We start from the raw sequence: 15,671 nt of genomic DNA, 5'->3' as shown, positions 1-15,671 counted from the left end.
TTAATATGAGTCTTGCAAATAGTTTACTCGGTATGTCTAAAAGGGAAATAGGTCGATAATTCGATGGATCGGCATTATCCCCTTTTTTATGAATGGGAATGGTGATAGACTTTCTCTATGACAGGGGTATGCACCGGGTTCTCACAATTTATTTTACTATAATTATAAAGATTTGGGCCCAGGCAACAGGATTGTTTTTAATCATATAATTAGATAGGCCATCAGGTCCAGGTGCGCAGGATGTTGCTAACGTTGACATGAAGAATAATATATCATCCACATTGAAATCAAGATCTCGTTTTTGCCTACAATACAAAAAGTCCCCCTTTCTACTGACCTTAGTATCAGCATATAAAGATTGATAGAAAACCGCCCACACTTCTTGTGGAACCGGGTTCATTTGACTCATCATGTCGATTTTGCTTTGTGTATGTTTTAGGAGTGACCAAATTGTGGCCGAATTCTTGGATTGCAATCTGTCTAACATGCTCTCTGCATCCTGCTGGTACATATGAGCATGGCTTGCTTTTATCCAATTTTTATATTTACCTTTCAAAGTATCCAATTGGATCACTCAATCAGGCAGGCTTACCTTGAGGAGTTGCCTTCTATCATATCTGTATTGAGTTTTAAAAAGAGCCACCTCATGATCGTAGGTGTGCAGCAAGTTTAGACCTCTGGTGTTGGTCTTGTTCTTCTTAACTATAAACATTTGCATTTCTTCAACATAGGAAGTCATCTTTTCGGGGCCGGGATGCAATGTGTTGTTAGAGGAACGAATTACATTTTTTGTTTAAAATCTCCAAAGAAAGTGGGGTCCAGTAAAATCTATTTTGAGCAGTGTTCATGATCATATTACATGCTAGGGAGGACTCATATGTTTTTTCATCAACATTCCATGGACACTGGGTGGTTTGAATGTCGTGATCACTTACATTTTGAGATATTATTTGAAACTCAGTTATGTATGCAAACAGTCCCCTGTCTACAAAGGTGTAATCAATCAACTCACCTTGAGTGCCTCTATGTCATGTATTTTTCAGTGGCATGTCTCCCTTTTTGGCTCCATTTAGTCTCTGGAGCTGTCACTCATCCATAAACGAGTTCCATCTACTGGCTGCCAGAGTTAGTGATTTCCCAGCTTGAACTACACAGGTTATGTTTAAATCACCTGTGATTATTACATGATCACAACTCGGGTCCAGTATTGTTAGTTTCAGCAGTTCTTCCATGGCATCAAAAAAATCATTATCGTTGATTGCGGCATGGTTCCAGTAAACATTTATTAAACCAATATTTTTGAACTTGGATTTTATTTTCACCATCTGAAGAAACCTATTTAGGGAGGACCAAGGCTCTATCTGTTATATTAGGCAATATTATTATAGCTACGATGAGGCCCGCCATAGGTCTAACCTTGACAGGCACAATTGCTGGAACCAATGATACAATATGTTTGTCCCAGACAGGAGCGGTAGACAACCATATTTCCTGAAACGCCAGTATGCCATACTTCCGCAACAAGCTCTCTTTTGACTATGTAAGATGTTTAAAGCCTCTTGTATTACAAGAGGCTAGCGAAAGGGTAGTCACGTTATGGTCTAGTTAGTTTTTATTCAATCTAATTTCTCTACCATCAATCATTGATCGATCCTCTCTTATTGATTCAGCTTGTTGATTTAGGCACTGGTTCTTAGGATATGCATTAGATCTGGAGAGATATTGATTCCCCAAGATTGGAACATGTTGGTGATCAAATGACGATGGATTCAACAGCAGAAAAACCCAGCTGGTATAGGTCAGCTCTATCCTGCCATAGTGCGTTTTTAACAAAACCTGACTTCATCCAGAGTTTCACTATAGAAAGGTCACTTTTATGAACAAACTCTATCTGATCTTTATCCCCCAAACATACCCCCTCAAGAGCTGGAACACCTGCTAATATGATCATGACCGATTGTTTATTCAGATCAAAACTGTGAAAGGGGTGGTGGCGACACTGCAGCGTCAAAATATTAGAGACCAAATCTCTCTGCAGGGTACGAAAGCCAGCTTTAGTCATGTGATTCACTTTGGGCTGTGCCTGTAATTGTAATTGCTTTGAGTTGTTTGCCATAGGTGTTTGACCATTACTACTTCCATCATTAGGTACTTGAGTCTCTTGTTTATTCGCTTGAGAAATAAGTCTCTTTAGAGATTGCTCTATTTCTGTTCTCCATTCAACCATCGTATTACCTTTTCCCTGCTCAACTCTGCTGTGTCGCACCGCACTCCCCCAGCACAGCTCCGCTCTGTTTCCTGGCCCGGCAGCGTTATGGCAGAGGAATTTGGTTCACCTGGTTCATTCAACCCATCGTGATCACTTTGTATAATTTCCGGTACAGAATCCTTTTGCTGTTTTGCTAGTAGGGCTAGATTTTCCAGGGGCTTATAAGGCATTGGCATAATCTGGGTCTGACGTCCTTGCCCTGCTTTTAGTAGTAACACATTGCAATATTTATTAGCAATGGCAGTACGGGCCAAAGCCGTAGCAGATTCTGGCATTGTTAGAGAATGGATGAACTGGCGGGTGCCTGTGATCTTATCGTTTGCCATGGTCAAGACATTTTTTTACTTCTTTGCTGCAATTTTGAGAGTACTACTCACTTTTTTTGTTTTTCATTTCAAAGATATTATAAGTAAGCGTATTACTACCCCCAGGTACGTCCGGTAAACTGTGAACAATATCACTCTTTTGAATGGGACTCTGGCAATTTACAGTAGTATTTGCCAGATTCTTAGATTTAACTTTCTTTTTTTTGGTGCACAACTGGCCTGCTTTACATTCATCATTTTTATCTAAGACAATGGGCCTCATTCCAAGTAGGGTGCAAAGGGATACCGGGCACCGTTAAGGACATCGGTGCCAGTAATCCCTTTGCGCCCTATTCCGAGGTCCCTTTGCGGCTCACGCTAATGCCGCCTGATTTTACCAGGCGGCCTTAGTGGGAGCCGCAAAGGGTCCAGGGAGCAAATAACGGTACCGCAAATTGCGGTACCGTTATTTGCACCTTCCCCATTCCCATTGAGCCCTATGGGGGCTCAAATGGGAATGGGGAATGGTATTTTCAATAGGGAATTACCGGTCCCACAAAGGTCCGACTAGACCGGTAAGTCCCCATTGAATGAGGGCGGACTCGGTACCGTTATTGGAGGAAGCCATGGCGCTATTTGCGCCATGGCTACCTCCAATCTCGGAATGAGGCCCAATGCTTGCCGGCAGGTTTTCCACACACTTGTCTTTAAGAGGTTCAGAAGACAATGGTTTGTTTACAAGATCAATGTGGCCTACCATTTTTTTCCTTGCACCCAGTTGCAGCAATGCCTGTTGATTTTGCATACAATCAATTAGTAGTACATCATCCTGATTTACCTTCAGCTCATCAGTCTTTGTACTCAATTCTGTCATAGGACTATTCACTGTATTGTTTTGTTTTTCACAACATACACAATGTAAATGGTTGGACTTATTCCCCTGTAGCAATTGAACAAGCAGCATGTGCTGATAATTTATTTTCGTGTCTAGGGTGTCATATAGGCGGGTGAGCGAGAACAACGCAGTGTTCATTGTCTGGAGGGGCGTTTCAAGGCCAATTACAAAATTTCTGGGCACTGCTTGAGGTTTCTCCACAGGAGCAGAATGATTTAGGTGGGGAGTCGGTTGTTTAAAAGAACACGACACTATCACAAACATTTTCCGTTGGGGAAAACATTATAGGCGATTGATATAATTCTCACCTGTTCAAACTTACGTCCAGCTCTTGGCCATGCTAGTTTCCTGTGCATTTTTCGTTGAATCTATGATCATGTCCCCACTTTCTCGATAAATAAAAGGCACAACCATTGTGCCGACCTTTTTAATGTGTTCACAATCAACTTTTGTGGCCAGAGAGTTTGGCACACCAGCCTTTGGATTTCCCCCTTCCACCATACAGGCCAGCGATGGTCAACTATAGTAAGGGCCCCCGCTGCAATTAGAGAGTCGGGCAGAGTGCCTTAAAGTAGCACATCACCCCCATCAACATCAACACTGGGCGGACCTTTGCTTTGTTGAGTCACCAAGAAGACAATCAGGCTGCAATTTATCAAAACCCACTCCAGTTTTTCCCCCTGGAGCACAACATTTTATTATGTCCGCCATTACTGAACATAAACGTACTTTTGTGGCGGATTTACTTGTCCTCACTAGATTTATCGTTCGAGAGGACGACTTAGGAGTGTGAATAGCCTCTTGGGAGCAAACTGTGATAGCCTCTTGTGCAGGCATACCCGTTTGCAATGTCATCACCATTTCACTAACTTCATTTTTTTCAGAGGACTAAAATACGGTCACTTGTTCCTTAAACCGGCAGATTTACAAAAGCCTGCTCGATTCCGCCCCTCCAAACAACAAAGTAACGAAACTCGCCCACCCCCGAGTATGGCAGACTGTCAAGAGAAACCATGCTAAGCCGCGGCCCTGTAGCAGCCGGCCGGGCTAAATTGACAACTACTGTTGTGGTTGTAAAAACCAAGTTCACACTAGCACTAGAATGCTTTTACTGTACAATTGACTTTACAGGAGCAAACAAAGTGAAACTAAACACATAAACATTCAGATATTACCGGACACTAGTGTTAAAAAGGATGCTTTTGCAAACAGCGAGACTTTAAACACATAACATTCAGATATTAACCAACACTAGTGTTTAAAGATTAGAATTATTTTAACCCACCTCCACAGACCCGCAGACAGCCAACAGCACTTCACAAAGGTACTTCTGCAAATGCATGCGCCATATGTGCGCGGCCCGTGCCTTTTATGGAATTCTGGGATAGTGGGCGGGGCTTGAGGTTTAAAGCTCACTTAAAGGAGTAAAATAAAAGGGATATATGTCATTTTCTCCCAGTAAATACAGGGCTTGTCTAAAGTCCTTGGAAGCAGCTTCTTTATAGTTCACTCCATACCGCTTCAGTAGAGGAAAGTAGAAAATGTCAATTTCGCTGTCAGGAACAGTTTGGGGCCTCCGCAGCCGACATCACTCCCAAAGGCACTTCTCCAAATGCACTCACAAGCCTTCTAGAGATTGACGCTCGGTTCTCCTCTGCATACCATCCAGAGACTGATGGCCAGACCGAGGTGTAAATCAAACACTTGAGCAGTACATCCATTGTCTATCCCTTCAGCACTCATGGATTAAGGTACTGCATCTTTCCGAAATGGCATACAACAATGCACCCCATGCCTCCACTGGTTCTTCCCCGTTTTATGTTCTCTATGGCCAACATCCCCAGATCCTACCCTTCCCTGTTCTACCTGTCTCAGCTGCGCCTGCGGCCAATTCCTGTCTTAGGGACCAGTGCCAGATCCATGGGCAGACTATCACACACCTTCATGAAGCCCAGACATCTATGCACCTGGCGGCTGACAAGAAACATGCCGCAGCTCCTTCTTATGCTGTGGGTGATAGGGTTTGTTTCTCCACCCACCACCTCCGTATCCCTGGTTGCAAGAAGCTGTTATCCAGTTTCATGGGTCCCTAAAGGGTGTCCAGAGTGATCAATGCCGTTGCCTATCATTTGTCATTGCCTAGCTCTTGGCATATCCATCCTGTTTTCCACACCTTGCTTCTGAAGGCGTGCCCTTCTTCCACTCGGGTCATTTTGCCCCCTGCACGCATTGTGGGTGGTTCCCCTGATGAATATGAGGTCAACGAGTTCCTCAGATCTCGTTTCATCAGGGAACGTTTGTACTATCTGGTTGACTGGGTGGGTTACGGTCCTGAGGAGAGGTCCTGGGAACCTGCTTCTGATGTTCATGCCCCAGTCCTTGTTTCCCGTTTTCACCGTTTCTATCCTCTTTGCCCAGGGGGTTGTGGGCCGTTTGGGGGGAGGGGGGCTCTGTCATGCATTTGCAAACTAGCGGCCTCAGGCTCGTGCACACTTCACCATAATCAGGGTCACGTTCATACACACTCACCTACTACTCATTGTAAACTCAGGTACAACCTCAAGGACAAACGAGTTGGTGGATAGGCACACCAAGGCTTGTGTGCTTCAAGACCCGCTCACAAGCGGTTGTCATGGCAATTGGGTCAGCGTTGGCGTCTACCTTTGAGAATCAGAGGACATTCACCATGGCGCAGCACCGCTCGCATAGAGCGTCGGCAGTGACGCAGCCGCGTCTAGGTGCCTCCATGGCAATGATATAAATAACGTCCTCGCCTTGCATTCAACGCTTCTCAGCTGTGTTGTTTGCGCCAAGTGGCATTTCTTCTTGTTTGGATTTCACGGATATCAGGAACCTTGCTTACGGACTTTGGACGGCTTTTTGGATTACCCTTGTCAGATTTTTACGGCTCGCTGCTTTTGCTTACGAGGACACAGACCTCAATATTTCCAGTACGGACTTCTTTGCTTCTTCCCATTGATAACTTTGCTCTCTCAGCTCTCAAGTATCCGGTTCAAGTTTTTAGTCCTTTCTTGTTACTAACAAGGATGCAAGGGTCTGTACTATCAAGACACCTAAGTACAGGACCCTGCCCATGGGTGACTCTGCTTGCAGTGCCTTTCAACTTCTGCCAAATGTGTGTCCTTCCAAGCACTGCTACACCATTCTTAGGGGAACAGGCCAGCACAGAATAAGAGGGATACAACAACATATCACCCCTCAGGTATACATTCACCAGTGAATCCACGGGTAGGTGTTGCTTGTTATTATTGTATCTATTGCTCAGATATTGTATCACTAAGTGTCTCCTCAACAGATATATCATATAACCTGCCTTTTTCTTTGCAGCCATGTGGAATTGTGGTGCTTCGTGTTCCGGTCATCTGTGGCCTAATAAATGGTCAGTGAGTATACACTATCTCTCTGACCGGTGCTTGAGGATGGAGACATACTTAGTCTTCATGTTCCTCGAGTTTTGACACCAGACAAAACCGGAAATGACATGGCTGACCAGTTGGCCAAAACCGGAGCCATCCATGGGGATCTCATTGAGATCAAGTGCCTGTTGGGGGAAGTCCAGGTTGCTGCTATCACCAGGTCCCAAACAATTGCCCAAAATGAACTCTCGACTGCCCAATGGATAAGGAAACCCAGATGCTGATCTGATTACGGCACAAAAAGGGGATCGAATTATTGGGAAATGTTATCAGCACATTGAAGACCCTGTGAATTTTCCTCTTACCGAAACCGATTATATCGGGAAAGAGGCTCTCCGGGTGTTGATTAAGTTTCCCAAAATGTTCAGAATCCAAAACTGTATGTTGGTACGGAGATCCATCTCTGGATAGGACCAGTGGGTGGTACCTACCTCATTCCGAAGCCTGATGTTAAGTTACGCCCATGACGCAGCCACAGCCGGTCATCAGGGGTTTCATACTACTTTGGAAATCTGTGAGAGGTAGCATACTGGCCACATATGGGTCAGAACCTCGACCAATAATTGAAGCAGTGTCTTGTGTGTGTGCAATTTCAGCCAAGTTTTCTCACACACTGAGCTCCTCTCCAGAAAAGGGGGATGAAACTGCCTTGGTCAGATTTACAAGTAGATTTCATCGTGCCCATGGTTGAAATGTCTCCCAGCCACAAATTGCAAGGCAGAAACAGCAGCAGCCCTGATTATCAACCACATTTGCTTGTGTTTCAGCTTTCCCCAAAGGACTGAATCGGACCGAGGAAGTCACTTCACCAGCAAGGTAATGACAAAGATGTGGGAGACACTTGGGGTAAAGAGAAAGCTCTACATTGCCTAGCGCCTAGCCTCTAGTGGGGGTGTTAAGACGTATGATAAAATGATTGTGGGCATCCTAAAGAAGCTTGTGGCAGACTCTGTGCCTAGTTGGGACATCTGGCTACCGCTTGTCCTGATGGCCATCAGGCCTACACCATCTTCTGTGACAAAAATGTCTCAATTTGAGCTAATGACTTGATGAAAAATGGTGCTACCTCAGCATCTGCTCTATAGAAAGCAAAAGCAGGCCCTGATCAACGCGTCCACGACACATGAATATATTGAGAATCTGAGAAAACACCTTCAGCATGCTTTTGCGTACGCTCAACGGAATCTGGAAAAGTCATCAGAGGGGTTGAAAACCCACTACGATTTAAAGACCACTAAAATAGAATATCAAGTAGGAGATAGAGTCTATTTGTACAATTTTCAGAGGAACCAAACCAAGGAGCAGTAATTCCTTCCCTCCTGGTGCAGCCCCTTTGAAATTGTAGATAAAATCTCAACTGTTGCCTATAAGCTCTGCATCCCCAAAGGAGAACACACGGAAGAGAAATGGGTGCACATCAATCAGTTGAAGTGCTGTCATCCTAGGCAGAACTTGTGACTAATTGAAGAACCCAGGGAGGGTATAGCCTAGGAATCCTCCGAGGAGTAAAGGTAAGGAATTAGAACCTGGATAACGAAAATCATACATTTACAGGGAGTATAACAATTATTCTTATTTTGAAATATGTATTTGCAATGGGTATGGAAAACAAAAATGTGTGTTGCTAGGTCTATGTAAGAAGCATGTGTATTGGAAATGCATATTTTGTGTGTGTCTCTCCTTCTGTTTTGTTATCTATTTTCATGTCCCTTCTTGGGAAAATGGTATTGTATGAAATACTTAATCTCTCTGTTCTTCTTGGCAGATCTATTAACTCCTTGCCTCTACAGGCCAGAGGAGAGTCACCGGAAGGGGAGCGGCCCAGGACCCACAACCTAACGGAAAAACCAAAATCCAAAGAGAGTGGGGGCAAACCAGTGTACCACTCCATCAGGACCAGGAAAAGAGCAGTTGCGCTCTGAAGGAGAGTCCTGGAATGAACCCAGGAGCAGGCGCGCTCTAAAGGAGATCCTTAGGATGAACCCAGGCAATCACAAGATGAACACCCACTCTCTCTCCTAGCTCTTCTATCTGAATAAAATTCCCAAAGAGCTAGGAGGGGGATTTGTGGGGTGAAATAGCCCCAAAACACCATAACAAAAGGCTGGAGGCCGTAGGGGGACATGCCCCTCAGTAAAAGGCTGGCTTTGGGTTAACATGAAAATGATGCCCTGTAATGTCAAAACGAAAAGGAGCGAATTTAGGCATCAACGCTTGGAGATGCCTGAACATGTTCCTTGCCTCATATGAGGGAAAGACCTAAGAAAATCTTTGAAAAAGGTCTGGAAAAGCTGAGAACATATTGGCAGAAATGGCAGTGTCCAGCATGTAAATTAAAGTGCCAAGATTGTGTGCAGCCCTGCGCAACAGAAAGGAGCTTTCACTGTGACAGAAATAATCCTCTATAAAAAAAATCTGTTTTTCCCTTTCAATTAAATATATGCTCCTTAAGAATGTGTGCAAAAGGTGCAACACATGAACTGGAGTTTTGTTCATAAGGTGCCAATTCCAGAAGAATCATTTAAGTTACAAGAATCTACAATGAAATCTGAAACTACAACAGAATGAAAGGTTTCACGGCTGGAACTTTCTTCAGTACCACTGTAAATGTGATTTTAAACATCAACACTTGGAGCTTCCACATATTTAGCTAAAGTCTTGAAATATACATTATGTTGCCCTTCTGTAATCACTGTTTGCAGGAAATTACTTTTACAAGGGTTGACATGTTCAGACTGTGTGCATTTGATACGGTTGGATTAAATGTAAAATGCTGTTCAGCAGTGGGGGGAAAAGACAAGTCTTAAGTTTCATTTCCTTCAAATGTGAAACTAGCTTTTCCAAGCCCGTTGCTAGGGGGATGAGATGTGGAGTTCTCCTGCCCTGCAGGTTTTATGACCAGAAACCACTTAAGGCCACCATAACACTTGCATTAGCTGGTAAGTAGCCCTTTGAAGCTCTTGGAATGTGATCTGATATCAAATACAGGGCCCCTCTTGACATCACAGCCACACATGGCAAAGGTTTAAGGAGGGAGCTGATTTCCCATTGTGTAAAATGGGAGACATCCGTTTCATCACCTAATATTCATAATATTCATTCCAAAAGATTCATGTTAGGATTTCGGAAAAGCTGTCAGAAACCTGCAAATGGTGGGCCAAAAACAATTTTGGTGACACCAACATACCAAAAGTTATAAGAAAAAAATTGATTATGACCGCTGCATAAATGTGACAACCATAAAAAAATGAAAGAATGTGTAACAGGTGATAAATATTCCACCCACCGAATGTCAGATTTTTCAGTAATATAGTTTGGCCGTAACCAAGAAAATACTGTAGCTTTGCACCAATAAGTCGCACAGTCATCAAACTAAGTTTATGCGATTCACTGTAAAATATAGTATCCAAAAATGCTGCCATATGTGGCGTAACATGATGACAAAGGGCATTCGTAAGAATGTGAGATTTCCATGTGCACAATCCAGATCCAACCCCCTGTCCCAGTTAGATGATGGATGGGGTATCCGCCCTTGGCTTCCCAGAAAATGCCCATTTTCTCTGGACCTATAAGCCCACCGATGGGCGGGAACCCTTGACCACTGCCCTATCAGTTGTGCGAGAAAGATGACACATTAGTAATGTAATTTGCCTTATAAATAGGTCACTCCACCTCAAATGAGGACTCTCCCTAAAAATCTTGAGGTGTGCAGCTGCCAAAATCTGGAACCATCTTTGCAGAATTGGGCCTAATCTTGGAGTAAAGCCAGGAGCTCAAGTAGGGCATTTGTCGAGGACATAGAGAGGACTTGGCTGATCCATTGATGGTCCCTGCACTGAAGCCTTGGCACCCCTTGATGACCATAAGGCCCTTTTCTTGTAAGTATAGACCTCCCAGCAATAGATTCAATAAGCCCTATACATTTCAGCATTGCCATAGAGATTACCCATGGAAAAATCCCCAGGTTTTTGTGTTTGTTTTCCTTTTGAAAAGTATTTAATTTGTCTGTGTATTATAGTAAATGTTCCCAGTGGCAATCCTGTGTTTGCTTGGTCATTTAAGTCATTTTTCTATTGAAAAAAATCATATCTTATTTGCCTGTTGATTGTAGTCCTTTTCCACTTGAAAGTCCTTTGTGTGCCTGTATATTTAATTAATTTTCCCTGTTGAAGAATCATTTGCATGTCCATGCATTTCAGTCACTTTCCCAGGAAAGAATCATTTGTTGCTGGTGTAGATCCCTATTATATTTTGGTCATTAAATCAATTAATTCCCACATTTTATTTCACGGTATAGTTGGAATTCGAAACTAACTTACCCTTTCCAGTGTATTGTGAGTCATAGAGTCATAAAGTGCTTTCCCAAAGAATGAAATTCATTATTAGCTAAAAACTCATTTGTCTGTGTGTTTAAATTGTGTTTTACCAAACAAATTTCTATTTGCAGCTGTCATTTTCAACCCAAACCGATTTTATTATTGTGAGTAATCCCTTTGTCCAGAGTCTCCCTTTAATGTGCCTATGTCATTTTAACTAAAAACTGTTTGTCCTATGTGAGTTCCCCATTGCTTCAAGCGTGCCTGTCATTTACAGCCACAGCTAACAAGGAGTGTGATTTGCATTTTCGTTTTTCTAAAAATGTTACTTCACCTCTTTAAAATAATTTTCCTAGGCTACCTTTCTTCCCCTATCATAGTTTGATAACAGATTTCGAATTGCCTTCTCTTTCCATTGCCTAGAGCTTGCCTGTCATTCACAGCCTTAGTAAAAACTAGTGTCATTTGCATTTTTCGTTTTTCTGGAGATTTCGCTTAACTTGTTTAAAACCATTTTTCCTAGTCTATCCCTCTTCTCCTATTAGAATTCGATAACGGATTTACAATTACATTCCCTTTTATTTTTTTCATGTGTTGCATGTACTAAAAATCAAGTTTCCTGTGGTGTGCCAGCTAGTTTGTGCTGAAGCCCTATTTGTTTCTAATCTAAGCTGGCCCAATAACCTTTGTGTGCTACCTCATAGTAGTTGTCCTCATAAAGTGAAACCTCATTTTATTTGGTACACAAAACAAATTGTCCCATTCATTGCTGGCCTCACTGTTACCACACCTTGGTGGCTATTGAACTGTTCATTCATTTTTTCCAAGAAATCACAAATTAGTACATATTTATTGATAACACACCGGCCTGGTTCCTTGTCTACTGTGACTCAGGGTGCGTGTGGAGGTTGAGTGCAAGACGAGTTGGAGGCCTCCTTAAAGGAATCTGATTGTAAAATAAAAAACGGTTTTATTGTGCGCACACTCATTGTGGGGGACATAGATCACTGACTTGCTTGTGCTGCATAATAATGTATTGTGACATGTACGTTCAGTAAAAATATAAAGAAATACAAAGCTAGAATCTAATTTGTGGTGAATTGCTGTTAAGACAACCAACAGAAACAACCTTTAAGGTCAGGTTCCCCATAAGAAGAACATTTAGCTCTGAAGAAAGACCCTTTGAAATCTGAACTCCAGACCTGTTGTGGCTGGGCACACCAAGAAGAATGTCTGGTTGTCATTTATTTGCTGATAGCATTTACTGCAGAAGTGACCTTGAGGTCAAGCTTCTCATGAACTCTACAAGGCTTTGATGCCGAGCAGAAGAAAAGGAGAAGATACACATGGATAAACTAGATGGCTGGTCACACGTTTTCAGGGAAATGGAAGCTGTTGGGGTCTGATAAGAAGAAATTAAACGTACTTACACATGTTATGCACTGCTATTGATTAAACACTGAATACAGTTTTTCCTAAATAAAAGGAGCAGCGTATGTCCTATGTGGCCCACCCCAGGTTCAAATTAAACAGAGTAAAAAGCCCATCGGGATCCTGTAACAATTAAATGTTTGTGATGTACATAATTTAAGTTATGTGGAAAATGTCATACACCTGAGCAATGGGAAAGTTGGCACAGGGGAACTTACATTGGAAATGGTCCAATTTTGTAGCTATTCGGCGCAGCAGAAAACCGTGAAAAATGGTAGCTCCGCTCAGAAAGGGCATGCCGAAATAAAATGAGTATGGTCTGATTCGCCATGAAATATAGAACACAGATATGGATATCATCCTGGGGTTCTTTGAAAGACCTAGGGATTTATTACATTTTGAAGTTTTTCAGAACAAAAGACTTAGAAACTCGCTGTCATTTTGAAATGATGTATCTATTCTCCTCCCTCAGCCTACATCATACATATCTCCCAACTTCTGGTCCTATCAGCAGCCAGTGGGCATCTTGGTGGGAGGTGAATGGAGCAAGCAAGCCAATCCTTACCGCAGGAATTATGAACATATTGCAATGTCATCCACGCTATAAGAGGGCATGGGTGCATCAGAACAGGGCTTTTGGAGGCTTTTTGGACTTTATTCCAGGAGACAACCTGCTGATGGACTATAGTGAGGAGCCACTAGCAGAGAGGCAAGGAGAGCCACCAAGTCCATCAGGGAAATCTTAGAGGAGGAGCCAAATACCCTTACCAGAAGCTCCGCCCCCATGCTGCCTATATGTTGGGAACCGGAAATTGCGACACGTGCAGTACCAGTGAGGATTCCTATACCGCAAAGAATTCTTGAGACAAGGTATCCATTGAGAAGACCCTAGATGCATTCACAAAGAAATAATGGTCCTCTGGAGAGAGTCCCGGAAGAAGTATGAAAATGAATGAGAAGGAGGACTGGTGACGTCACGTGAAGCAGAACTGACGCACATAGAAAGGACACAAATGAAGAAGGAACATAAACATTCTATAAGATCTGACAAGGAGGTGTCGAAGTTAAGCAACATTTCGGCATTCAAATGAAGATACTCGTGTGAAGAAACACTGAAGAAAATGCTAAATCATTTTAATCTTGTACAGATGCTGTAACTCAAGTAGACAAAGTAATCCTGAGGCTGGCTATGTAGTGAATAGATTGCGGTGATGCGCCAAGGTATATACATAGGAATGTATAGAATCTGGATGTTGCACAATGCACTTTAGCAAACTTGAACCCCGTGAATAGAAAGGGCTTCAACTGTGGCGCAGTTGGAAAATAGCTAATGGTGAAGCAGTATTCAAGAAAGGCTGGCTGGCCCAGCACCAAGAGTCGAGGCCGTTGTGAGCCTGGTTGCCTGTCAAGAAGCTAAATTAACGTGAGAAAGAAACAAACTTATGCTTGAGGTGGAATGAAAAAAACACTGAAGGTGTCAAAAGTTCATCATTTAATAGTGTTTTATGCAACAAAAAGCTAAAATGTGGTATTCAGTCACATGGTCAGATGGAAATAGACTTTAGGTCGAGCTACACCAAAACCAGAAGATGAGACCATACCACACTCCCTTTTATTCTCAGGCAAAGTGAGCTTATCCAAGGCTAAATTCAAAGCCTAATTGAATGGCAGACCGCAGGAGTGATGATAGATGTTGGGCTAATTGGGTGGGGAGGCAGCTTGCATGCTGCTAGCAAGTGGAATGTTCCAGAAAGGTACACGCTTGCCAACCAATTGTATAACCCTCGTCAGTATGGAACATATACCTAGATGTTCCCGTTAAGCCTATCACATCCCCAAGTAGGTTTTCTTAGTTTGCCACATAGTGTGACGTCAATGATGGCAGGTTTTTACTATAAATGTGTGTTTTTTCGTGTAACACGTTGAGTTCTTGAGAATATGAGAAACCGAGCAAACGTCCGTTGATGTCCGTTGTAACACCCTGTTTTAGATAATTGCTAATAAAACAGTACTAAGTTTGGCCAACGTCCTGAGTCGGGTTGATTATTGATGTATGAGTAAGTTCTGCATCCCCATCCATCTCTAAGTATTGCCACCTCGTCTTAAAGGACCCCAGGTCTCGGGGTTCACGTGGTAGCAGAGTTAGGATGGTTAAAGACCCATCGACCCAGTAGGGTTTTAAGGGTCTCAGAATATCAGGTGTCCTCTGCCATTCAGATGGAGGACTGCAAAGCTTCCTGTGGGTAGGGCCAAAAAAGTTCTTGCAAGATATTAAGAGATAGGTGAGACGGGTCCCTCTTTCACAAAATCCCCTCCTGGTTTCCACAAGGAGCTGAGCGGACCAAAGGCGACGGTGGCCGGTTGAGGAGGAGACAATCTCGAGGGTCAGGAGCTGAAAAGTGAATGGTGAGTAGATTGAGAAAGGTGGCAAAAAATGAGTAAGTATTGATTGAGGATAATGATAATGGGAAGAAAGTAACAGAGTGTTGGTGGGGTATTTAGTTAATGACAAAGAGTGTCACATAGAGGTATATAACAAGGAGCATCACAGATAAGCCCAGAATCCTACATTCAAGGAATGTCTAGAAGAAATGATTTCAAAATCCAAGTGGATAAATAGGCGACAAGAGAACAAGGTTTCTTAAAGGAAATAATTTACACTCCCATCGGAGTAAAATTTAGGGGCAATAATAGCAGCGAGGAGCGCTGAGAAGAGATATATGTTGGGGCTGACCAGTTTGTCCGTTTGTGTATTTTATGTATAGAGGAAACGAGATGTCGAAGAGCGACAGATGATAGATTGTGTTAAGAGGATTGAGAGTATATTATTTATTTATGTAGTCATTGATGGTATCGACTGAATAGGTAGATTGAAGTAAAGTGAGACATAGAGGTTTGGAACGGTAACGATTGATGCATGCTCATATTTATTGTTTTTCTGAAAAGCATTTCTGTGTAAAATAACAGTAAGTATCGACAGTCAATTGTGACTTGTCACAGTGGAGGATGTTACTCCAC

The sequence above is a fragment of the Ambystoma mexicanum genome, chromosome 7p (assembly GCF_040938575.1).
Source record: "Ambystoma mexicanum isolate Mex_15411 chromosome 7p, UKY_AmexF1_1, whole genome shotgun sequence".
NCBI lineage: Eukaryota > Metazoa > Chordata > Amphibia > Caudata > Ambystomatidae > Ambystoma > Ambystoma mexicanum.
The sequence above is the reverse complement of the archived record's forward strand: the minus strand, read 5'-3'. Positions refer to the sequence as shown.